General features: G+C 45.3%; 1 long non-coding RNA gene and 1 pseudogene across 2 annotated transcripts; both read left to right on the top strand.

Annotated features, from left to right (window-relative positions):
- The first annotated feature begins 1419 nt into the window (after nt 1-1419).
- On the top strand, nt 1420-5952 carry LOC145879541 (uncharacterized). Its single transcript, XR_014392380.1, has 6 exons — nt 1420-1516; nt 1955-2059; nt 2274-2345; nt 2573-2696; nt 3037-3119; nt 5847-5952. It is a non-coding gene; the product is annotated as an uncharacterized LOC145879541 (long non-coding RNA).
- Nucleotides 5953-6741: 789 nt separating this feature from the next.
- Nucleotides 6742-12707, top strand: LOC106605588 (E3 ubiquitin-protein ligase HACE1-like; annotated as a pseudogene). Its single transcript, XR_014392379.1, has 8 exons — nt 6742-7067; nt 7858-7926; nt 8124-8210; nt 9101-9206; nt 11025-11122; nt 11397-11484; nt 11785-11934; nt 12309-12707. The product of XR_014392379.1 is annotated as an E3 ubiquitin-protein ligase HACE1-like (transcript).
- Nucleotides 12708-13567: the final 860 nt, after the last annotated feature.

Raw genomic sequence — 13567 nt, 5'->3', positions numbered from 1 at the left:
GAATGAATCAGAGGGCAGAGAGAGAAAAAGGGGCAGCCAAATGTACATTTCTCGGCGGCTCGATGGATGACATCGAAGCCAGAAGCACCCTTTTAGCGGAAAAATAATCTTGCTGGAGGCTTTGTATCCTCGGTTTCGTTCCCGGTTGTTGGTACACCTATGATGGAACGGGCGATGGAGCAACTAAACGTACAGCTGAACAGGCTGACCCGCTCTCTGCGTCGCGCCAGGACCGTCGTTCTCCTGGAAGGTATAGCCTATCGACCAAAGGCCACAAATAATCGACAGGGCATAATAGGAGGCTTTAGCTATATCTATAGCATACTGTATATTAATGCTAATACATATAGTCATTAAATGTTGGAATTACAGTATCATCTTACAGTTTGTCAATAACAAGGTGGAAGCCAGCATCCCTTGAGGGCATTAGACATTTCCCTGTCTACAGACTGTATGCTGGATAGGGTATTATGCTAACCATGTAATAATATAATATGAATCTAGTGAGACCAACTGATACATACTTTGTTTCATGATACAAAAACGAAGGAGTGACTGAAAGATGTCATGGTAATATAAGCCTAGTGGTGACATAAAGTAATGGGTTGCATAGGCTGCAGATACAGACAGACCTGTCAGTAAATAGACTATTCAGACTGACTGACTTCACAGACTGAGTTCAGTAGGAAGCGTAGTTGTTATGGAAGAGGATCCCCTTCTCCCTCGTTGATTACTGTATTCTGTTACCTTTCTTCTATTGATCCAGAAGGGCATGTTAGTGCATGTCTATTGTCTAACTAGCAACACCATTATATTACCGCTGTACTCGAGTCCATGTCTGACAACAGCAACAACATTACCATTGAGTTGAACTCGAGATCTAATGGAGTAGGAAACAGAAATGTGTTTTGTCTTGTACAGGAAGTGCGATCTTGAGTCTGAGGCGCTACATTGTACAATCGTTTTTGACAGCCCAGCTGATAGTGTCTGGTTTGAAGGAAGTGCAGTCACTAATAGTGGTTGTACATCAGTAGTTATGACGGCCCTAAGTACGAGTCAGTAGCTTCTACATAGAGAGCTCTAAGAACACTGATTTTAGCAGAGGAAGATCTTTGTTCTTTAATTCCACAATTATCAATGACACACCCTCTTCCTGTTGCTCCCCTCACAGACAATGAAACCGCAGTCTACACACTCATGCCAATGGTTATGGCTGACCAGCACAGGTGTGTGTGTGTGTGTGTGTGTGTGTGTGTGTGTGTGTGTGTGTGTGTGTGTGTGTGTGTGTGTGTGTGTGTGTGTGTGTGTGTGTGTGTGTGTGTGTGTGTGTGTGTGTGTGTGTGTGTGTGTGTGTGTGTGTGTGTGGAAGTTGTCAACATTGGTTCCCTGTAAATAATTATCTGACATTTCTGTCTTGTACTTGAAGGTCGGTTTCTGAATTACTCCTCAACTCTAAGTTTGATGTGAACTACGCTTTCGAACGAGTCAAGAGAAGTCTACTTCACATTGCTACCAAGTAAGGAATGTTTTAATTTTTATCACTGATCGTTCTAATTGTTCCATTGTTTTGTTAGAAACCAACCAGACAGCCTAATCTGTCCAGCATCTGTTTTTATCACAGTGGTGTCTCTGGTGAAACTCGCTATCTGGTGTGATGGGTCTCTGTGGGTCTCTGTGTGTCTCTGTGTGTCTCTGTGTGTCTCTGTGTGTCTCTGTAGGTCTCTGTGGGTCTCTGTAGGTCTCTGTGTGTCTCTGTGTGTCTCTGTGGGTCTCTGTGGGTCTCTGTGGGTCTCGGTGGGTCTCTGTGTGTCTCTGTGGGTCTCTGTGTGTCTCGCTGGGTCTCTGTGGGTCTCTGTGGGTCTCTGTGTGGGTGTGTGTCTTTCTGTGTCTGTGTGTACGCTACGTCTATTTGTGTATTGCGGTGCTTGTGAACGTGTTGGTTATTGTGTTGTAGCTGTGGATCAGTGGAGTGCCTGGTCCTACTGCCAAAGAGAGGAGCGAACCCTAACTACCAGGACATCTCAGGCTGCACCCCTCTGCACCTGGCTGCCAGAAACGGGTAGGATACTGTACATAGACATTACTGCATGTTCACTATAGTACTCTGCTGCCCCCCTTTGGTAGGGAGGCAGAATACACCTTTACATGGCAATCACAGATCCCTGCCAGCCCAGTGAACATGGTTTAGTGATGTTGATGATAGTGATAATGTTTACAGTATTATATCTGATACTTAATGAATCCCCCTCCTCATATTTCCTCCTTATTGACAGAAAAAGTGTATGGGAAGACTACTAGAATACACTGCAGACGTGAACATCTGCAACAATGAGGGACTGACAGCTGTGAGTATCACTGTGAAGTCATGTGTATAGACAGACCAGTACTGCTGTTAAATTCTTGTCTCATCTCAGGGATGTAGTGCTATTACAAATGGTGAACGCAGGTCAAGACTGCGTACAGTAAATGCCATTAACACAATAAAAAGGTGTGTATACAGGGTTTACTTATGTTTATGCTTTACTACATCCCTCTTCCTCATCCTCTTCCTCCCCTCCTTCTCCTCCTCTAGATCCACTGCAAACGGGCGGACTGAGCTGCTTCATGACCTGGTGCAGCATGTGACTAACGTGGATGTAGAGGATGTCATGGGACAGACCGCCCTTCATGTTGCCTGCCAGAACGGACACAAGACTGTGAGTAGATAACACACATATCAACCAAGACCTGTATGGAAATACCAACATTTCCATCAAATGTTCAGTATACAATGTTCGTCATAGACACAAGGCTGTGAGTGTACAGAACAGGTGTCATTTTTGATATCTCAGTAGTCGTAAAAGGATTGTGTTAATTTGGAACCTTTGCCAGTGTTGTTATATAATCTAGTTTCAAAGTTTATTAATCATAACTTCATGATAAGTTCCATGGTGAATAACATGATGAATACCAGAAGGTATTGTGGATGATGGGTTTGTTTCTCTTCTCACTTTCCCTCTTCCTCATTTGCCTGTGTGTGGTCGATGACGTCATCAGACGGTGCAGTGCCTGCTGGACAGTGGAGCGGACATCAACAGACCTAACTGCTCTGGGGCCACACCCCTCTACTTCGCCTGCAGGTCACTACGTACGCTAGTACAGGAATGATGATGCAATACTTCCTCTCATCCTTCTTCCTATTGTCCACTTAGAATTGTAGATGGAGTATGAACTATTCTTTGTAACACATTGGTTCGTCAATTGAAATGCAAAGGTGTTGTTTTGATTCAGTGCGGCTGTAAACATATATTTCACGGCATTGTACAAGGCTATTAATGGGAGGAGGAGGTATTGGAAGAGGAGGAGGAGGAGGAGGAGGAAGCTGGGGGATGGAATATGAAGAGACCAAAGAACAGTGATCACAGCCAGACAGCTGTTCAGAGATATGTTCCAATCTTCAGTAGCACACTCCTATCCCTGTCAGTCCTCTGATGGTCTCTATGCAGCCTGTCTCATTCAGATGATAAGAATAGGCACGAGGAAACTCATCCCTCAGCTTCAGAGAGACGGAGAATGATGAGGTTCCTATTAATTCAGAACATGACAGTGACACCCCAGCCTTCCTTTGAGTGCTATGTATTAAGCTCCACACACAAACACACGCACACACACGCACATGCAGAGAGACACACAGACACACATGCAGAGAGACACACAGACACACATGCAGAAAGACACACACAGAGGATGAGCAGGGCTGGAGACTGCAGTGATCGTATAATCCTCTGATCTTTTTTTTAATTTATTTTGTTTCACTTGTACATTAGTCAGTTCCCATTAAGGAGGCTCTATCTGAAAAGCACTGTGATTAGAACAATTAATCTGTAATGAACTGTGGATAAAGGAAGTGTTGTTTTACTGTCAACTGACGGCATGTATATCAGTCTAAATTTGGTGCCTGGCTCACCAGCTAATGTACCTGTCTAGTGAATGAAATAATACACTAGACATCTTGATTTGGTACAAGCCCTTCTCAGATCTCCAACTCTAACTCCAGCCGTCTATTGACCACCACCTCTTAACGTTAACCCGTATCTTCTGAAATGTCATTATGTATTGTTATATAGAGTTTAAACCTTAACCAACACTAACTTTTTATATTTTGTTAGAACTCTGTGTGTGTGTAAGCCTTAGTCATAGTGGCTAGAGTGTTACAGTTAAGTTTACCATTTGTAGGTACGATGATACAGTTGTAGTCGGAAGTTTACATACACCTTAGCCAAATGCATTTAAACTCAGTTTTTCACAATTCCTGAGTAAAATCCTAGTAAAAATTCTCTGTCTTAGGTCAGTTAGGATCACCACTTTATTTTAAGAATGTGAAATGTCAGAATAATAGTAGAGAGAATTATTTAATCCAGCTTTTATTTCTTTCATCACATTCCCAGTGGGTCAGAAGTTTACATATACTCAATTAGTATTTGGTAGCATTGCCTTTAAATTGTTTAACTTGGGTCAAACGTTTCATGTAGCCTTCCACAAGCTTCCCACAATAAGTTGGGTGAATTTTGGCCCATTCCTCCTGACAGAGCTGGTGTAATTGAGTCAGGTTTGTAGGCCTCCTTGCTCACACATGCTTTTTCACTTCTGCCCACAAACTTTCTATAGGATTGAGATCAGGGCTTTATGATGGCCACTCCAATACCTTGACTTTGTTGTCCTTAAGCCATTTTGCCACAACTTTGGAAGTATGCTTGGGGTCATTGTCCATTTGGATGACCCATTTGCGACCAAGCTTTAACTTCCTGACTGATGTCTTGAGATGTTGCTTCAATATATCCACATCATTTTCCCTTCTCATGATGCCATCTATTTTGTGAAGGGCACCAGTCCCTCCTGCAGCAAAACACCCCCACAACATGATGCTGCCACCCCCGTGCTTCACGGTTGGGATGGTGTTCTTCGGCTTGCAAGCGTCTCCCTTTTTCCTCCAAACATAATGATGGTCATTATGGCCAAAGAATTCTATTATTGTTTCATCAGCCCAGAGGACATTTCTCCAAAAAGTACGATCTTTGCCCCCATGTGCAGTTGTATACAGATACTTTTGTACCTGTTTCCTCCAGCATCTTCACAAGGTCCTTTGCTGTTCTGGGATTGATTTGCACTTTTCACACCAAAGTACGTTCATCTCTAGGAGACAGAACGCGTCTCCTTCCTGAGCGGTATGACGGCTGCGTGGTCCCATGGTGTTTATACTTGCGTACTATTGTTTGTACAGATGAACGTGGTACCTTCAGGCACTTGGAAATTGCTCCCAAGGATGAACCAGACTTGTGGAGGTCTACAATTGTTTTTCTGAGGTCTTGGCTGATTTCTTTTGATTTTCCCATGATGTCTAGCAAAGAGGCACTGAGTTTGAAGGTAGGCCTTGAAATACATCCACAGGTAAACCTCCAATTGACTCAAATGATGTCAATTAGCTTATCAGAAGCCTCTAAAGCCATGACATAATTTTCTGGAATTTTCCAAGCTGTTTAAAGGCGCAGTCAACTTAGTGTATGTAAACTTCTGACCCAGTGGAATTGTGATACAGTGAATTATAAGTGAAATAATCTGTCTGTAAACAATTGTTGGAAAAATTACTTGTGTCATGCACAAAGTAGATGTCCTTATACCAACTTGCCAAAACTATAGTTTGTTAACAAGAAATTTGTGGAGTGGTTGAAAAACGAGTTTTAATGACTCCAACCATCTAAACTTCCGACTTCCACTGTGTGTGTGTGTGTGTGTGTGTGTGTGTGTGTGTGTGTGTGTGTGTGTGTGTGTGTGTGTGTGTGTGTGTGTGTGTGTGTGGGCTCAGGCAGGTTCTAGAGCGTGTCTCCCAGCAGAGTGACAGTCACTACCAGATGATCCTGACCAGTCTAGCAGAGGTGGCCACTACTAATGGACACAAACTCCTCAGGTAATACACCCTCTGCTAGACTAGGCTCCCAGCCACACCTGAGGCAAATGCATATGGAAGTGCACTTTTTTTTAGTTTCTAAGTAATTTCTCTGAAGGAAGTTAATTCAGGCATTACAACGCAATAAGTATATAACAGCAACGCCACTACCTTAAAGCTAGTCATTTAGGGGTAAATGTTTCTTCTCTTCCGTACTCACTGTCAGTCTCCTCTCCAGTAGCTACGAGGCTCAGATGAAGAGTCTGCTGAGAATCATCCGGATCTTCTGCCATGTCTTCGGCCTGGGCACTTCCTCTCCCAACAACGGGAATGACATGGGATACAATGGGAACAAGACGCAGCGCAGCCAGGTCTTAAGGTCAGTATGGGGTTAGTACTGAGCCTGAATTCAGATACACACAGAGATGTGGTACATGGTGTGAATCAGAAGAGGGCATTGAGAGATTGTTCACCATCTACTAATCCCCTGATCCATGACGTGTTTGGGTGTGTGTGTGTGTGTGTGTGTGTGTGTGTGTGTGTTTTTGTTTGTCAGCATCTACCCTTCTCTTTCTTTCTCTTCCTCTTTCTCTCCCTATTTCTCTCTCTCTCTTTTAACATCTGTCTGTTTCTCTCTCTCACTCGCTCTATCCCTCTCTCTCCCCTCTCTATCCCTCTTTCTCTTCCCTCTCTCTCTCCTCTCTCCCCTTCACTCGCTCCCTCTCATTCACTCATTCAGTCTCTTTCCTTGCCTCCCCCTTTCCTCTCTCTCTCTGCTTTCCTCCAGCCGTTGGAGTTGCTGTGGCACTCTCTAGATGAGTGGTTGGTGTTGATCTCTACAGAGCTGGAGAAGAGCCACCAGGACCCTTCCTCCTCCTCAGGGAGCGAGATCGCCTCCCTCCTCCTCAAACAACGTGGCGAGGTCGACTCCACCTCCACCCCCGCCGTCTTCACGGTGGCTGCCACCCTCCATGCCCCTACCCCCTTTGCTGGACCCAGAGGTTGACAAGAGGACCCCGAAGGTTGTTATGGAAACGCCGGAGGCATACGCGGACGGAGAGGATGCCATCTCTATGACGGCCAATCGGCTCAGCGCGGTGATCCAGGCCTTCTACATGTGCTGTTCCTGTCAGATGCCACAAGGGTGAGAATGACCCCTGACCTCTGAACTCTAACCCAGGGATGAGCAACTCCAGTTCTTGGGAGTCCTAAGTATCTGCTGGTTTTCTCTTTGGCCTGGCTCTTGATTGCACTCAAGTGCACACACCTGATTTTACAGATCTTTATTAGCCACTAAATGACAGTCAATGTTCCTCTCATAATCTCCTAGTTTCACAGAGATACTTGATGTAACTTCCTCCTTCAGATCCCCTCTGTGTGAGTAGGCCTGGGAAATAATGGAGCTTAATGTCTCATCTACACACACACACACACACACACACACACACACACACACACACACACACACACACACACACACACACACACACACACACACACACACACCTTTTCTGGCCCCCTGGCTAGATAATTACATTTTAATTAGATCATTAAACTCAGCCTAATTGAACGCTGAATAGGAGCCACTGTTATTGGCCCTATGCTGCTGTAGTAGAAGAAGATGGCTGTGTTTGTCTTTGTGTTTCTCCTTCCCAGGCCTGCTCTTCATTAGCTGATAGCCTGGCTGTTCCCCTGTCAGGGAAACACTGTTTCAATAATGCAGGTTATTGTGTTTTGGAGAGGGATCAGATCCACTCATTATAATAGACAGATGCTGCACTACTTATCTCTGTGTTGTGTTCGTTTGAAACACAGCTCCTGGTTATGTAGTGAGTGTGTTCATTCTCTTATTCTCTTGCTTCATCTTCTCTTTTTGTCTCCCTCCTCCATCTTTATCTTGCTCCCTCTGTGTTTCCTTGTCTTTCCTCATCCAGAATGACGTCTTCTCGCTTCATAGAGTTTGTCTGCAAGCATGACGAGCTTCTCAAATGTTTCATAACCAGGTGAGTCCTTTGATAGGATCTTACCCAGACACTTCTTATCAATCTCTCTAACTTAACCTGTCGTTTTTCTCTCTTTCTCTCTCGCTCTCTCCATTTCTCTTGCTCTCTCCATTTCTATCGCTCTCTCCATCTCTCTCGCTCTCTTTCTCCACCTCTCTCTCTCCATCTCTCTTTCTCCATCCCTCTATCGCTCTCAGGACTCCAAAGATAATCTTTAACCTTTCCACTTCCTGTTGGAATGTCCGGAGCTAATGACCCGCTTCATCCACATAATCAAAGGCCAGGTGAGACCTGTGATTGGCTGGTCTATCAGTCAACTTCCTGGTTGTGTATCTGCTCTAGGTAGGACATACAAGGGCCAAGACAACATTCCCATGGCCTCTTATTTGCATGCTATGACAGCAGCTTTCTCTCCCCCTCCCTTTCTCTATCTCTTTCTATATATTCCCCTCTCTCTCCCTCTCTTTATGTCCCTCTGTAGTTCTCCCTCAGGGGACTATGTTGCGAGTGACTTTTAAACACCCGTGTCTTCCAGGCAGGATCATTTAACAACGTTATTGCCATGGCGATAACACTTGTCTTAAGTTCCTTTTATACAGCTTGATAATTTTTAAGTGCCTGCTCTAAGTTGTGTGTAGTGTTCCACTCTCACTCCTCACTATTCATATTTGAGCAGCGGACGGCGTGGCAAGCCTCGTTACCTCTGGATAATATCCCACCTGGGAGTAAGAACCCCTCGTTTTAATTACAGATTTTAACCTGAAGAAGACTTCCATCTCCACATCTCCCTCTCAGTATGCACAGGAGCCCCAGGGGAAAATCTGTCTCTCTCATTTCTATCTCTCTCTTGCGCTCTCTCTCCCTAGCTCATCTCTCATAGAGAACAAAGACATTCAAATATTATGCAAATATAAATGCCATTCTTCCTTCTCTGCATTCTTTAGACACTGTATTTCAACACTTGAGGCTTTGGAACCATTGGTTTAGACACCGTCTCAGATTTGAAAGTGTAGAGAGAGATAATGAGTTTTGGGAAGTGCTGTGGCTGGTATTTAGTTAGGATAATTATAAGACATAATAAGGCCTTTGAAGTCTTGTAATACATTATATCTGCATCATAATGCACTATACCTGCAGGCTGTAAGTAAAGCGTTATTGTTTGTTCCCCTCGCAGCCCTTCAAGGAGCGCTGTGTGTGGTTCTATGAGCACCTATTGGCAGGACAGCCAGACTCAGTCCATCGACCTGTCAACGAGAACAACATCCTGCTAATCCACAGAGGTACCAAGCCCCCACTGACCCACCCTTCATACAGTATCACCCATCCTTCCTGTACAGCTAACCCCACTGACCCACCCTTCATACAGTATAACCCATCCTTCCTGTACAGCTAACCCCACTGACCCACCCTTCATACAGTATAACCCATCCTTCCTGTACAGCTAACCCCACTGACCCACCCTTCATACAGTATAACCCATCCTTCCTGTACAACTAACCCCACTGACCCACCCTTCATACAGTAAAACCCATCCTTCCTGTACAGCTAACCCCACTGACCCACCCTTCATACAGTATAACCCATCTTTCCTGTACAGCTAACCCCACTGACCCACCCTTCATACAGTATAACCCATCCTTCCTGTACAGCTAACCCCACTGACCCACCCTTCATACAGTATAACCCATCCTTCCTGTACAGCTAACCCCACTGACCCACCCTTCATACAGTATAACCCATCCTTCCTGTACAGCTAACCCCACTGACCCACCCTTCATACAGTATAACCCATCCTTCCTGTACAGCTAACTCCACTGACCCACCCTTCATACAGTATAACCCATTCTTCCTGTACAGCTAACCCCACTGACCCACCCTTCATACAGTATAACCCATCGTTCCTGTACAGCTAACCCCACTGACCCACCCTTCATACAGTATAACCCATCCTTCCTGTACAGCTAACCCCACTGACCCACCCTTCATACAGTATAACCCATCCTTCCTGTACAGATAACCCCACTGACCCACCCTTCATACAGTATAACCCATCCTTCCTGTACAGCTAACCCCACTGACCCACCCTTCATACAGTATAACCCATCCTTCCTGTACAGCTAACCCCACTGACCCACCCTTCATACAGTATAACCCATCATTCCTGTACAGCTAACCCCACTGACCATCCTTCATACAGTATAACCCATCCTTCCTATACAGCTAACCCCACTGACCCACCCTTCATACAGTATAACCCATCGTTCCTGTACAGCTAACCCCACTGACCCACCCTTCATACAGTATAACCCATCCTTCCTGTACAGCTAACCCCACTGACCCACCCTTCATACAGTATAACCCATCGTTCCTGTACAGCTAACCCCACTGACCCACCCTTCATACAGTATAACCCATCCTTCCTGTACAGCTAACCCCACTGACCCACCCTTCATACAGTATAACCCATCTTTCCTGTACAGCTAACCCCACTGACCCACCCTTCATACAGTATAACCCATCCTTCCTATACAGCTAACCCCACTGACCCACCCTTCATACAGTATAACCCCTCCTTCCTGTACAGCTAACCCCACTGACCCACCCTTCATACAGTATAACCCATCGTTCCTGTACAGCTAACCCCACTGACCCACCCTTCATACAGTATAACCCATCCATCCTGTACAGCTAACCCCACTGACCCACCCTTCATACAGTATAACCCATCGTTCCTGTACAGCTAACCCCACTGACCCACCCTTCATACAGTATAACCCATCGTTCCTGTACAGCTAACCCCACTGACCCACCCTTCATACAGTATAACCCATAGTTCCTGTACAGCTAACCCCACTGACCTACCCTTCATACAGTATAACCCATCCTTCCTGTACAGCTAACCCCACTGACCCACCCTTCATACAGTATAACCCATCCTTCCTGTACAGCTAACCCCACTGACCCACCCTTCATACAGTATAACCCATCCTTCCTGTTCAGCTAACCCCACTGACCATCCTACATCCCCAAATGTTCTATACTCCACCCAGCAATGTATTAGTGTGTGTCTCTTTCTCAATGTTTCTCTTTCATCTCAGAGTCCATATTCAGCAGTAGCCGTGCGACGGTCTCCAAATCGACCAATGAGGAGCTCAAACAGGGCATCGCCGTACAATTCCATGGAGAGGAAGGAATGGTGGGTATTATCAGTGTCTGTCTGACATAGGTTCAAATAGTATTTATTTTCTTTTAAAATACTTTAGTTTAGAAACTCTTGATTGAACTTGCCTACCGCAATGGAAACAATGGAATAGTTCCCAAAATGCAAAGGGAATAGGGCACCATCTCAAATGACCCGTGCTTAGTCTTAGCAACACTTTATTAGTGCAGTATACAGGAAACAGGGTCCCATTTCAGCCCATGCTCAGTTAGCAGTGGACCTTTAGTTGACCTGTGACCTTTGTGTCCAGGGCCAGGGTGTGGTGAGGGAGTGGTTTGACATCCTGTCCAATGAGATCATCAATGCAGACTATGACCTCTTCACCCAGACAGCGGACGGTGAGACACCTTTCGATTGGCTGATGAGATGTTGTTTGTGTAAACAGTTTTTTTTGAGGGTGTATTTTCCTCCCTAACTGTTTTTTAAAATGTTGTTACCTTGCATCATGATCCAAATACTTTGTTGGTTAATTATACGTTTGTATGCTTAGCCTAGCTGTGTATTGTGACTCTGAAATGTTTTCCTCTCTCGCATCAGAATCCCAACACTTATTCAAGATAGGTAGGTAAGAAGATCAAAGCTTGACTGGTATTTATTTGTTTGTCACGTGTGTGCGTGTGTGTGTGTGTGTCTCACAGGCACCACGTTCCAGCCCAACAGTAACTCGTCAGTGAACCCTGATCATCTGAACTACTTCCGGTTTGCGGGTCAGATCCTGTGGTTGGCTCTTTACCACCGTCAGCTGGTCAACATCTACTTCACCCGTTCCTTCTACAAACACATACTGGGTACCACACACACACACACACACACACACACACACACACACACACATATATATATACACACACACACACACATATATATACACACACACACACACATATATACACACACACACACACACACATATATACACACACACACACACACACACACATATATACACACACACACATATATACACACACACACACACACACGTTCTTCAGTGGGTTGTTAACATGATGTAATGTGCGTTCAGGAATCCCAGTGAACTACCAGGGTGTATCCTCTGCTTGAGCAGGTTTTTACATTTGTAACTGGGTTATAATACAGTTGTTAGTGTTTTTACAGTGACGCTACAGGCTTGTAACAGTATGGGTGCTGTCTGTGTGTCCAGGCATCCCAGTGAACTACCAGGACGTGTCGTCCATCGATCCAGAGTATACCAAGAATCTGCAGTGGATCCTGGACAACGACATCAGCGACCTGGGACTGGACCTCACCTGCTCTGTGGAAACAGACGTGTTCGGCGCCATGGAGGAGGTGCCACTCAAACCTGGCGGGACTAGCATCATTGTCACCCAGGACAACAAAGTGAGCCAGCCTATCATAGAAGGAGGATCTGAAACTTCTAACCCCTAGCATTCTTTTGTTGCTCTCAACATCAACTAGGTGAGAATAGCAGATGATTGACAGATCAAGCAGAAGGAAGTTGTGATGTAGACTGCGCCCCCTGTATTCTCTAACACTTATGACCTTATATGATTAATATGTCATGTGTATATGATGTGCGTGCGTGCTTGCCTGTGTTTGGTACTACACACTCAAATTTGAGTGTGTAGTACCACAGGTGGCCTGCAGGTGGTAATATTCTGTAAGGAAGAAGCCTGTGAAAGGAGACGTGTTAGAGGGCTGCCCAAAGATCAATCATACTCTACATAGTGAATGTTCCCTATATAAACCTCTCTCTCTCTCAGGCGGAGTATGTCCAGTTGGTAACAGAGTTGAGGATGACTCGAGCCATCCAACCCCAGATAAATGCCTTCCTGCACGGGTTCCACAGCTTCATTCCCCCCCTCCCTCATCCAGCTCTTTGATGAATGTGAATTGGTTAGTGTCCTTGCTTTTCTTCTCTTCTCCTTTTGCCTGTGTTCAACTCCCTTCTCCTTTACCTCTCCTCTTCTCCTCTCTTCTCCTCTCTCTTCTGCTCTCTTCTCCTCTCTTCTCCTCGCTTTTCCCCTCTTTTCCTCTCTACTGTCCTCAACTCTCTTCTCCTTTACCTCTCTTCTGCTCTCTTCTCCTTGTTTTTCCTCTCTTCTCCTCTCTACTGTCCTCAATTCTCTTTTCCTTCACCTCTCTCTCTTTTCCTCTCTTCTCCTCTCTAGTGTCCTCAACTCTCTTCTCCTCACCTCATTCTCTGCTCTCACCCCTCTTACCCATTATCTTTTATTCTCCTTCTCTGCTCTCGCCTGCTCGCCTAGCGGGATCTGATGTCTGATGCAGGGATTGATTGGCCTTGTCTGGCTCGGGTGTGTCAATGGGATGTTGGGGTCACCTTGAGGCCTCTCGCCGTCGCCCGGCTCAGATCAGATTTGTTTCTGTGTGTGTCGGCAAAATCCATGTCCTCACTAGTCCCTGGATCGATAGGGTACCATG

Source organism: Salmo salar, chromosome 05 (assembly GCF_965601325.2).
Source record: "Salmo salar chromosome 05, fSalSal1, whole genome shotgun sequence".
In the NCBI taxonomy this organism is placed as follows: Eukaryota; Metazoa; Chordata; class Actinopteri; order Salmoniformes; family Salmonidae; genus Salmo; species Salmo salar.
The sequence above is the reverse complement of the archived record's forward strand: the minus strand, read 5'-3'. Positions and strand labels throughout refer to the sequence as shown.